This window comes from Carcharhinus amblyrhynchos, chromosome 7 (assembly GCF_965287045.1).
Source record: "Carcharhinus amblyrhynchos chromosome 7, sCarAmb.v2.hapA, whole genome shotgun sequence".
NCBI lineage: Eukaryota > Metazoa > Chordata > Chondrichthyes > Carcharhiniformes > Carcharhinidae > Carcharhinus > Carcharhinus amblyrhynchos.
Window position 1 is genome coordinate 118,066,431 of NC_137330.1, and position 12,382 is coordinate 118,078,812.

General features: G+C 46.5%; 1 long non-coding RNA gene across 1 annotated transcript in view; it reads left to right on the forward strand.

Moving 5' to 3' along the window:
• The window catches only part of LOC145345566 (uncharacterized), a 53,565-nt gene extending 41,459 nt beyond the window's left edge, over nt 1–12,106 (forward strand). Inside the window, exons 3-4 of the long non-coding RNA XR_013887083.1 lie at nt 1,355–1,448; nt 12,058–12,106. This is a non-coding gene — a long non-coding RNA (uncharacterized LOC145345566). The remainder of the gene's footprint in view (nt 1–1,354; nt 1,449–12,057) is intronic.
• The last annotated feature ends 276 nt before the right edge of the window (nt 12,107–12,382 follow it).

The window sequence follows — 12,382 nt, forward strand, 5'->3', positions numbered from 1 at the left end:
CTGCAAAGTTCACTGCCCATTAGTAGGTTGATTGAGTGTGCCACCAGATCAAGTCCCACTCCCCAAAAGCTTGGCAGTGCCATGAGCAGCTGGCCTGTTAGGCCTGTAATACCTCCAATGCCAAAACCCTACCCTCTGCCCACACCCCCATCGGAGCCACATTGTGGGTGTCAGTCCCCCTCTTGCACTCTCTTTCCAACAGTGACCTCAGTCAAGGCTCCATGTTTAAGGAAGGATGTACTGGCCTTGGAAAGGGTCCAGAGGAGGTTCACAAGAATGATCCCTGGAATGAAGAGCTTGTTATGAGGAAGGGTTGAGGATCCTGCGTCTGTAGTCATTGGAGTTTAGAAGGATGAGGAGGAATCTTAATGAAACTTACAGGAATTCGGCGAGGCCTGGAGAGAGTGGATGTGGAGAGGATGTTTCCACTAATAGGAAAAACTAAGACCAGAGGGCACAACCTCAGCTAAAGAGACAATCCTTTAAAACGGAGATGAGGAGGAATTTCTTCAGCCAGAGAGTGGTGAATCTGTGGAACTCTTTGCTGCAGGAGGTGGTGGAGGCCAGGTTACTGAGTGTCTTTAAGACAGAGATAGATAGGTTCTTGATTAATAAGGGGATCAGGGTTTATGGGGAAAAAAAAGAAGGTTGGGGATGGTTGATTGATTGGATGGCGAAGTAGACTCGATGGGCCAAGTGGCTTAATTCTGCTCCTATGTCTTAAAGTCTATGGTTGCAGACCTGGTCACCGTCATTAATTGGCTGCCTCTGGAATTAGCTTTGGTTTTCTTGATACGTTTTTTTATGGGCGGTCTATTGGCATAGTGGTTAGCACTGCTGCCTCACAGTGCCAGGGACCCAGGTTCAATTCCAGCTTCGGGTCACTGTCTGTGTGGAGTTTGCACATTCTCCCCATGTCTGCGTGGGTTTCCTCTGGAGCCTCTGGTTTTCTCCCACGGTTCAAAGGTGTGCGGGTTAGGTTGATTGGCCATGCTAAATTGCTCCTTAGTGTCAGGGGGATTAAAAGGGTAAACATGTGGGATTGTGAAGATAGGGCCTGGGTACGATTGTTGTTGGTGTCAATGGGCTGAATGCCCTCCTTCTGCACTGTAAGGTTTCTATAATTGCCTGAGTTCTAGGCAGGCACTCTGACAGCAGAGCAAGGGTGTGTCATAATACTATGCCTTTTAAAAATATATTTTTATCACGTTTCTCTGCAGGATGTTTCAAGCAGTCCCTGGCATTTTATTCAAGCTGTTTTGTCTACAACCAGGATCCTCTATTGTTCCTGAAGCAGTATAAGTGATACTATGTTTGTTTTAATCTGAACTAATGCAGTGTTCTGTCATTTTAGTGTTTCCTAGGATTGCAGAGCAGAAATTGATTGGGATGATTGACAGGTTGGGTCATATGACTGGGGGCGCGAGGCTTTCACAGAGAATTCCAAGGTAGGTAACTCACCCGATGAAGGAGCAGTGCTCTGAAAGCTTGTGATTCCAAATAAATCAGTTGGATTTTAACCTGGTGTTTTGAGACTTCTTACTATACTTTAACACTGCAATGAAACTACTGTGAAAATCCCTGAGTCACTAACTCTGGCACCTGTTCGGGTACATTGAGGGCGAATTTAGCATGGCCAATGCATCTAACCAGCACTTCTTTCAGAGTGTGGGAAACTGAAACACCCAGAGGAAATCTACGCAGACATAGGGAGAACAGACTCCACACAGACAGTGACCCAAGCTGAGAATCGAATCTGAGTTCCTGGCACTGTGAGGCAGCAATGTTAACCATGTGCCACCCTACCATGCTGTGTTAAAAGTTGGAAAACTATTATCACGTGAACATACTTCTTTTAGTGCTGACTATTCTGAAGATGGTTGCTTCTCTATGAGTGTTTCTTTGAATTGGAATAACAGAGATAGCTAGCTGTTAAGCATTATAATGTATATTGTATATCTTATAATTGGTAAAAGTTATGCTAATTCTTTTTGTTATATTCTAACTGTGTTTTTAAATAAACTTTTGTTTAATTAAAGTTCCCTAGTGGGTCACTTGAATCATACTGGAGTGAAACACCTTCTGTTCACCAATGCCAACATCAAGTGTAAAACTTAAAGTCTAGGCAAACCTGACAAAACACCTCATGAATTACCGGCCTGTGTCTTAACAGGTGGAATCCAGGAATGGTCCTGACTTGCGCTGCCAGTTTAAGCGCAGAACTTTTCACACCCAATTTGGGACAGGAATGACGTGTTGGCCAAATTAGTTAGGAGTGGCACCGAAAGAGAAAATGCGTGAAAATCTCAGCGAGTCTGGCAGCATCTGTAAGGAGAGAAAAGAGCTGATGTTTGGAGTCAGAGAATCGCAGAAGAGGCCCTTCGGCCCATTGAGTCAGCATCAATGACCTGCCCACCTAATCCCACTTGCCAGCACTGGGCCCGTTGCCTTGAATGTAATGACATGCCAAAACTCTTCCAGGTACTTTTTAAAGGATGTGAGGCGTCCCGCCTCCACCACCTTTCCAGACAACACATTCCAGACCATCACCACCTTCTGAGTAAAAAGTTTCTCCTCAAATCCCTGCTGAACTTCCTACCCCTCACTTTTAATTTGTTTCCCCTCGCAACTGACCCTTCAACTAAGGGGAACAGCTGCTTCCTATCCACCCTGTCCATGTCCCTCATAACACCTCGATCAGGTCGCCCCTCAGTCTTCTCTGCCCCAGAGAAAACAACCCAAGCCTACCCAACCTCTCTTCATAAGTTAAATCTTCCATCCCAGGCGGCATCCTGGTGAATCTCCCCTGCACCCCCTCCAGCGCGATCACATCCTTCCTATAATGTGGTGATCAGAACTGCACACAGTGCTCCAGCTATGGCCTCACCAGAGTTCTACACAACTCCATCATGAAGTCTCTCCTTTTTTAAAGGCAAGGATAGATAAATTGTTGAACAGTAAAGGAATTAAGGGTTATGGTGAGCGGGTGGGTAAGTGGAGCTGAGTCCACAAAAAGATCAGCCATGATCTTATTGAATGGGGGAGCAGGCTCGAGGGGCCAGATGGCCTACTCCTGCTCCTAGTTCTTATGTTCTTAACCTATGCCTCAATTAATAAAGGTGAGTGTGCCATATACCTTTTACACCATTCTAATAACCTGCCTTTCCACATTCAGAGAACTATGAAGTTCTCTGAATGTGGAAGTTCTATGAAGTTCAAAGAAGGCGGCTAAGAGGGGACCTTATTGAAACATATAAGATGATTAGAGGTTTAGACGGGGTAGATAGTGATAGCCTTTTTCCTAGGATGGAGAAAGCTAGCACAAGGGGGCACGACTTTAAATTAAGCGGGGGTAGTGATAGGACGGATGTCAGGGGTAGGTAGGTTCTTTACCCAGAGGGTGGTGAGGGACTGGAATGCCCTGCCTGCTGCAGTTGTAAATGCGCCTAGTTTGGGGGCGTTTAAGAGATCTGTGGATAGGTTTATGGACGAAATGGGATTGGTTTAGATTAGTGGGTTAGTGTTGTTTTTTTTTAAAAGCTGGTCGGCGCAACATCGTGGGCCGAAGGGCCTGTTCTGCGCTGTAATGTTCTATGTTCTATGAGCAAACACAATAAGGTCTCTTTGTTCAGATGACCTTCTGTCAAAGCTCAAACTCGAGACGTCAGCTTTTTTCTCTCCTTACAGATGCTGCCAGACCTGTTGAGATTTTCTCATTTAGTTCCAGATTCCAGCATCTGCGGTAATTTATTATTATTTTAGTCGGGCGGAGGAGGGGGGAGATGGGTGGCAGGTTCGTTTTACTGAAACACAATGGTTGAGCTTGTTATTTTGTTCTGCGGTCAGTTGTTTTCCTCCCAGTCAAGTACCGGATTTATTGAGTTCAATTTCACAACTTGCCTGTGGCGAGAGCTGAACTCATGACCTCTGGGTCGGATACCACAGCCGCTGCACCAGCGTAAACCATACTGCGCCACTCACTCTCGGTGGCCCATTTCTGGAAAGTGTCATCAGGCTGCACAACAAGTAGACGCTCCAGTGGGGGGTGGAGGGGGGGGGAGCACCAAAGTGTAACGAGCGTATAGAGCAACATTGCTTATGAATACAGTCATTCCTGGATGTCTGGGAGAAAGTGCGAACACTCCTGAGTCGTGTGAATGCAAGGCAGGGATTCCTGATGCGTCACAGCTCGCCAGGAGCAGAGGGGTTGGTGTGACCGCCTGGCCGTGTTGTATGATCCTGAATTTCCTCGTTTGTGGAGGTTAGCCACTGACGAGCTTCTTCGCTCTAACTGCCTGTTCAAACTGAGGTTTGTAATGAGCACAGGAGCCATGACGTTTTAAAAAAAGCTCAGAAATTGCCAGTTACCTAAGCTGCTGTATATTATAATAATTATAATTATATAAATAAGCAGTTGTGCCACGGAATTCCACAATCATCCGCCTGCCTCATAAATGCTCGCAATTTTTCAATATAATTTGCTCCGTAATCTCAATCGGGGCAAGCAAGCTTTTGACATGTTTAAAAATGCTTTGGGGCAGCACGGTGGCACAGTGGTTGGCACTGCTGCCTCACAGTGCCACGGATCTGGGTTTGATTCCCTGGGTTTAGGTCACTTTCTATGAAGTTTGCATATTTTCCTCGTGTCTGCGTGGGTTTCCTCAGGATGCTCCGGTTTCCTCCCACACTCCAAAGACGTGCTGGTTAAGTGCATTGGCCGTGCTAAATTCCCTCTCAGTGTACCCAAACAGGTGCCGGAGTGTGGCAACTGGGGGATTTTCACAGTAACTCCATTGCAGTGTTAATGTAAGCCGACTTGTGACACTAATAAGTAAACTTTACTTTTACTTTGCTGCCTCACAGCGCCAGGGACCCGGATTTGAGTCCCAGCTTGAGTCACTGTCTGTGTGGAGTCTGCACATTCTCCCCATGTCTGCGTGGGTTTCCTCCGGGTGCTCTGGTTTCCTTCCACAGTCTGAAAGGTGTGCTGGTCAGGTACATCGGCTGTGCTAAATTCTCCCTCAGTGTACCCGAACAGGAGCTGGAGTGTGGCGATTAAGGGATTTTCAGAGTAACTTTATTGCAGTGTTAATGCAAGCCTACTTGTGACACTAATAAGTAAACTTTAAAACTTTGAATATTGAATATATTCAAGAGGTGACTAGATATAGTACTTGGGGTGAACAGGATCAATGGTTATGAAGAGGTAGCAGGATTAGGCTATTGAGTTGGATGAATGGCAGAGCAGGTTCGAAGGGCCAAATGGCCTCCTCCTGCTCCTATCTTCTATGTTTCAATGTTTCTATGCAAGATAAGAAGATCAATGCCCCAGCCTTAAGGCAACCCAACCAAGGAGAGGAATTCCAACTGCAGATCCCAATTGATTTAGGCAATTTTCACTTGCCCAATTTAATTCCAGAATAGTGGGTCATATAAACTCAGCAACAGGTCTGTGCTCAGACCATTGAGTCTGAGCATCATTGTCTCCAGGACAACCTGAATGAAAACAATGTTGAAATACGTGACTTCCAGAACAAACACAGGCGGCCTTCGTTGCCTGGCAGAACAACTCAACGTTGAAAGTCAAGAAATCAGCATTGCAACAGCTAAAGACTGATACAAAAAGAAAATCCGGAAGATAGAAATTATAGACTCTCTACAGCTCAGGAGGAAACCATTCAGCCCGTTGAATCTGCACCAACTCTCCAACAGAACATGTTATCCAGGCCCACCACTTGTCTTATGTCAACAACCCCATGCATTCACCCTGCTAATGCCCCTAGCCTTAACATCTTTATATGCTAAAGGGGAGGTGATGGCCCAGTGGTATTATCGCTAGACTATTATTTCAGAAATTCAGCTAATGTTCTGGGACCCGGGTTCGAATCCCACCGTGGCAGATGTTAAAATTTGAATGCAATAAAAAAAATCTGGAATTAAGAATCTACTGATGACCATGAAACCCTTGTTAGAAAATCCCATCTGGTTCACTGGTGTCCTTTAGGGGAAGAATCCTTATGTGGAATGGCCTACCTATGACTCCAGAGCTATAGCAGTGTGGTTGATTCTCAACTGCCCTCCAAGGGCAACCAGGAATGGGCAATAAATATTGACCAGCCAGCAATGCCTATGTCCCACAACAAATTAATTGGGGTGATACAGTGGCACAGTGGTTAGCACTGCTGCCTTACAGCGCTAGGGACCCGGGTTTGATTCCCAGCTTGGGTGACTGTGTACTTGGAGTCTGCACATTCTCCCCGTGTCGGCGTGGGTTTCCAGTGCTCCAGTTTCCTCCCACAAACTGAAAGACGTGCTGGTTAGGTGCATTGACTGTGCTAAATTCACCCTCAGTGTATCTTGAGTGCGGTGACTAGGGGATCTTCACAGTAACTTCATTGCACTGTTAACATAAACCAACTTGTGACACTAATGAATTAACATTAATAAATAAATACGGCCAATCAACCTAACCCGCACACCTTTGGAGTATGGGAGGAAACCGGAGCTCCCGGAGGAAACCCACCCAGGAATGGGGTGAACGCGTAAACTTCACACAGTCAGCAGGATTGAACCCAGCTCCCTGGCATTGCGAGGCAGCAGTGCTAACCACTGTGCTGAAAGGGAATGAGTGACTGGTAGGCAGTCCATGAGAACAGTACAGGCAGAATGACCTGTTCAGCCACAGCTCGGACACTGGATAGACCTCCCCCCGGAACGGAGGGGCAGACAGCCATTGATGGCCAATGAAGAGACAGTTGATTGAGTTGTTAAGGTGGCCCAGTGCCCTCCAAGCTGGGTATTTCATTCAGCAACTGTGATTGGAACCATTCTTATGTGCTGGCTAAATGCCAGTAATTATTCATTTATAGCTGATACAGGCAAGTGACTGTGATCGTTTCCCCATGGACTGCAAATAGGTCAAATTGGGGCAGCATGGCAGCACAGTGCTGCCTCACAGCTCCAGGAACCCGGGTTCGATTCCCGGCTTGGGCCTGTGTGGAGTTTGCACATTCTCCCCATGTCTGCGTGGGTTTCCTCCAGGTGCTCCGGCTTCCTCCCACAGTCCGAAAGACGTGCTGGTTAGGTGCGTTGGCCGTGTTAAATTCTCCCTCAGTGTACCTGGACAGAGTGCGGCGCCTCGGGTATTTTCACAGTAACGTCATTGCAGCGTTAACGTAAGCCTACCCCTGACACTAATAAATAGTGGTGAGAAATCTCACGCCACCAGGTTAAAGCCCAACAGGTTGATTTGGTGTCACGAGCTTGCGGGGTGCTAATGAAGGGGCTCCGAAAGATCGTGAGACCAAATGGACCTGTTGGACTTTAACCTGGCGTTGTGAGACTTCTTACTGTGCCCACCCCAGCTGGCATCCCACGCCATGACTGAGAAAATGAATAAATGAAATAAATCAAAGTGTGTGAAGCACTGTGGTTGAATAGCTCGGTGTACCGTACGTTCCAAACAGCACGCACCTTGCACCTTGCAACACACGATTATAAATTAATTAAACTCTTGCTTCATACCTAGAAACCCAGAGTGGAAGGGCCAAGATTCCCTCCCTCCTTCCCTAACCTGGTGACTCATTGATAACCAGGAATAAAACTCTTGCTGGATGATGTGGACGAGAGGTATAAAAGCTTCTATTTCCCCCACTCTCCAGTGGCAGACGTGCTGGATCGCAGGTATTTACTTTGCCTGCACTGCCAATGATCGCACGTCAAGTAACTGGAGCTTTGGCTAGACAGCAGCAGCAATCCCAGAAAAGGAAGGTGTATTATACTGAGTCGGAGAGCAGTGTTTATTTCTCCCCCCCCCCCCCACCCCCCCTCTGCTAAATGTTTCCATTGAGGCATTCGCTATATTTGGGAGTGCAGGCTGGGGCTGGCTCCTCTACCTTCCCCCACCCCCCCACCGCTCCCCCACCCCCCCCCCCCCCCCCCCGCCCCCGGCTGTGCCATCCTCCTCTCTCTCCCTCTGAGACTGTAAATGAAACCTCTTCTCAAATTGCCCAGACACGTGGAGATCACACACATGACTCATCACATGAAACTCACAACCCAGACAGAAATTGATCTACGTGAGAATGGAAGTTTCACTGGAAGCAGCGCACCACACTCGCAGCAGCCTTTTAATTTTTCACTTGCTTTACAGGACGCTTTTTGCTTGCCTTTTCTGGCTGACATGTGCACCCAGTGTGTCACTTTGCATTCTGTTTACTTTTTCACTTTACGCTCTCAGTATGAGACTGATGCAGATAAAATGTAATTTCTTTTTAACCTCTTTCTTGCCCACCCCTGGAACTGAATGGCTTGCTAGGCCATTTCAGAGAGCGGTTAAAAGTCACCCCTCACTACAGGAAGGATGTGGAAGCTATTGAGAGGGTGCAAGGATGTTGCCTGGATTGGGAGGCATGCCTTATGAGGATAGGTTGAGGGAGCTAGGTCTCTTCTCCCTGGAGAGACGAAGGTTGAGAGGCCACCTGATAGAGGTTTATAAAATGTTTAGAGGAATAGATAGGGTGGATTCTCGGAGGCTATTTCCCAGAGCTGAAATGGTCGTTACGAGAGGACACAGGTTTAAGGTGCTGGGGAGCAAGTACAGAGGAGATGTTAGGGGTAAGTTTTTCACTCAGAGGGTGGTGAGTGAGTGGAATCGGCTGCCGTCGGTGGTGGTAGAGGTGAACTCGCTGGGGTCTTTTAAAAGACTTCTGGATGAGTATATGGAATTTAATGGGATTGAGAGTTACAGATAGTTCTACGGCCTGGTAGATATGGATGTGATTGGCGCAACTTGTGGGCCAAAGGGCCTGTTTGTGCTGTAGTGTTCTGTGTTCTAATTGTGTGTCTGGAGTCACATGTAGACCAGACCAGTTCCTGGGGCAGGGAGTGGGGGGGCAGTATCCTGTTCCTTGGAAGGTTGTGCTGTTCTGTTCTTGGTATCTTTTTGATTTGATTTGATTTATTATTGCCACACGCATTAGTACACAGTGAAAAGTATTGATTCTTGCACACTGCACATCCTTCCTCAGAAAAGGCGGCCAAAACTGCACACAATACTCTGGGAGTGGCCTCACCAAGGCCCTGTATAATTGCAACACATCCCTGCTCCTGTACTTTGTGTGAATGTTTGCTGGCCTTTTCTGTACATTTATTTGGAGTAATGGTTACTCTGTACTCTATTAGATGCTTGGGATTTTTTTTTTGCAATGAAAATCAGGCAATAAAGCCATTCTTAAAATAAAAACATTGTGTTTGTAACCCTCTTGAGTGGGACTGCTTTTGAAACTTCCCTTGGCAACCCTATATTCAAATGACAGTGGTCTTTTATTCAAACACATGATTGCAGCCTGAATTGTGCTGAAAAATTTGTATAGATTAAGTTAAAAATGTTCAAGTGTGCCACAATGTTGTAACAAAAATAGAGAAATAAATCCGGCAGCTAATAAGTAAGCAGTGGACGGCTGCTGCTGATATACTGATGAAAGCAGAAATCTGGAGGAAACCAGTCTCCCCTGAACTTAGATTTATTCACAACACAGAGACTTGCTGTTCCTTAATAATGCGCAAACCATTTCCCAGTTAGTAAGAGGTGCTCTCACTTACAGCAAGAGCATGTATTCCATTGTGGCTGAATTGTAACGTTAACAGACAAGGTGTTAAAGGGCAATGTCAGAACAAAGAAAAGTACACCACAGGCCCTCCAAACTCATGATGTGGAGATGCCGGCGTTGGACTGGGGTAAACGCAGTAAGAAGTCTGACGTGCCTCCAAACCCATACCAATCATGATGCCTAAGCAAAACTAAAAAAAAATCCTTCTGTTCCTACATGCTCCATATCCCTCTATTCCCTCCCTATTCATGCACTCATCCAGATGCCTCTTAAACGTTGCTGATGTGCCTGCTTCCACCACCCCCTCTGGCAATGCACCAACCATGTTCTGTGCGAGAAACGTTCCCCCTGCACACGTCCCTTAAACTTTCCCCGTCTCGTCTCGAACCTGTGCGCCCCTTGTAATTGACACTTCCACCCTGGGAAAAAGCTTCTGACTATCCACCCTGTTTATGCCTCTCGTAATTTTGTCGCCCTCCCCTCAGCCTCCATTTTTCCAGTGAAAAGGATCCCAGTTTACGTTGAATTAAGAACATAGAACATAAGAACATAAGAAATAGGAGCAGGAGTAGGCCATCCAGCCCTTCGAGCCTGCCCCGCCATTCAATAAGATCATGGCTGATCTGTCGTGTCTCAGTTCCACTTTCCCGCCCTCTCCCCATAACCCTTAATCCCCTCTCTTATCAAAAACCCATCAACCCGCTTCTTAAAAATATTTAGCGAGGCAGCCTCCACCACTTCAATGGGCAGAGAATTCCAGAGATTCACCACCCTTTGAGTGAAGAAGTTCCTCCTCAACTCCGTTCTAAACCGCCTCCCCTTTATCTTGAGGCTGTGCCCCCTAGTCCTACTGTCCTTTCTGAGCAGGAAGAGTCTCTCCACCTCTATCCTATCCATCCCATTCATCATCTTATACGTCTCAATGAGATCTCCCCTCATTCTTCTAAACTCTAACGAGTACAAGCCTAGTTTATTCAGCCTCTCCTCATAGCTCAACCCCCTCAACTCCGGTATCAGCCTAGTAAACCTCCTCTGCACTCCCTCCAAGGCCAAAATATCTTTGCGCAGGTGCGGCGCCCAAAACTGCACACAGTACTCCAGCTGCGGCCTCACCAATGCCCTATACAGCTGCAGCAAGACCTCCCTACTTTTATATTCAATCCCCCTCGCTATGAAGAATTAAACTTGCATTAAAACCTACACACCATTCTGCAAACACATGGATTGGGAAGGGCTGCGTCATGGCATATTCTGAGGGATCCCAATTCATAGAAAGTCGTTGCCAAGGCCCCCCCTGCCCCTGAACTTACCGCACATGGGTCAGGAAATATTGATACACTCCTAAGAACTGCCTGCAAAAATTGTTTCATTTCCCACTCTCCGGGAGGGTACCTGACCAACACTGCAACTCCATTCACCCACCTTTTGGTCTATAGCCCTTGATGCTCTCACCCAATGATACCTGAGGTAAATTTATTTATTCGTAGGCTCACATTAACACTGCAATGAAGTCACTGTGAAAATCCCCGAGTCGCCACGCTCCGTTCGGGTACACTGAGGGAGAATTTAGCACGGCCAATGCACCTAACGTCTTTTGGACTGTGGGAGGAAACTGGAGCACCCGGAGGAAACCCACGCAGACACGGGGAGAACGTACAGGCTCCACAAAGATGGTGACCCAAGCGGAGAATTGAACCCGGCTCCCTGGCACTGTTTGTCAGCAGTGATAATCACTGTGCTAGTGGCGCCCATGTCCACGAATGAGTAAAAATGTGTAGCTTAGGGGGCTAAATGTGTGAGATTATGGGTGAGATGCTCTGTCAGAGGTTGAGTGCAGACGTGATGGGCCAAATAGCCTCCTTCTACCCTATGGGGATTCTATGATAATTTGCCAATCATCTTAAATCGCTGTCCTTTCTTTCTGACTGTCCGGGGAACAGTTTCTCTTGATTTACTCTGTCAAAACCCTTGTGATTTTGGACATGTCGATCAAATCTGTTTTGGTAGATTTTGTTCAGAATATTGGGACGCAGCCTTTGTGTAATTTGAGGCATGATGTGTGGAACAGGTGACTTCCCTGTGGCCCCTCAAGTCTTGTGGGCTTTCCTCACCATGTGTCTGGGTGTGTTGTAGAATAACCAACAGAGATTAGCTGTAATCATTAGTCGATTCCAGCGTTATTGAAGACCAGGATGGTGGAAGGCGAACTGATGGACTTTGGTCATTCTAACAGTTCCTTTACAGCTTTGTTAACAAGGTTAGTGCATTATGTGACATTAAAAAGACAACATGATTGGTGTTATGCACAACTGCACTGGTATAGCGTGCTATCAAATGTTAGGGGCACTAACTACATGCAGAAAATTGTGCATCTAATTCATGAATATTATACATTATAAACACCAATTCTACATGGTATTTGCACCTCTCTTTTTAAATATTTCAGATGTTCCTTGCTAAACTGGGAAATTGCAGAGTTTGGGGATGTTTGCTTTTGCCTGTGGTGAGTGCTTAATTACTGAAGGAAGGGAGATGTTTGTTCTGTGGAGATATATATGTGAAGTTATCTGACCTGTGTTGTTTGAAAGTACATAAGGTGTTTCCTATTGAAATCCGTGTACCTCTGGCAAGTCAACAAGTTGTGTTAGGGGAGAGGTGATGGCCAAGTGGTATTATCGCTAAGCTATTAATCCAGAACCTCAGCTAATGCTCTGAGGACCCGGGTTCGAATCCTGCCATGGCAGTTTGTGGAATTCGAATTCAATAAAAAT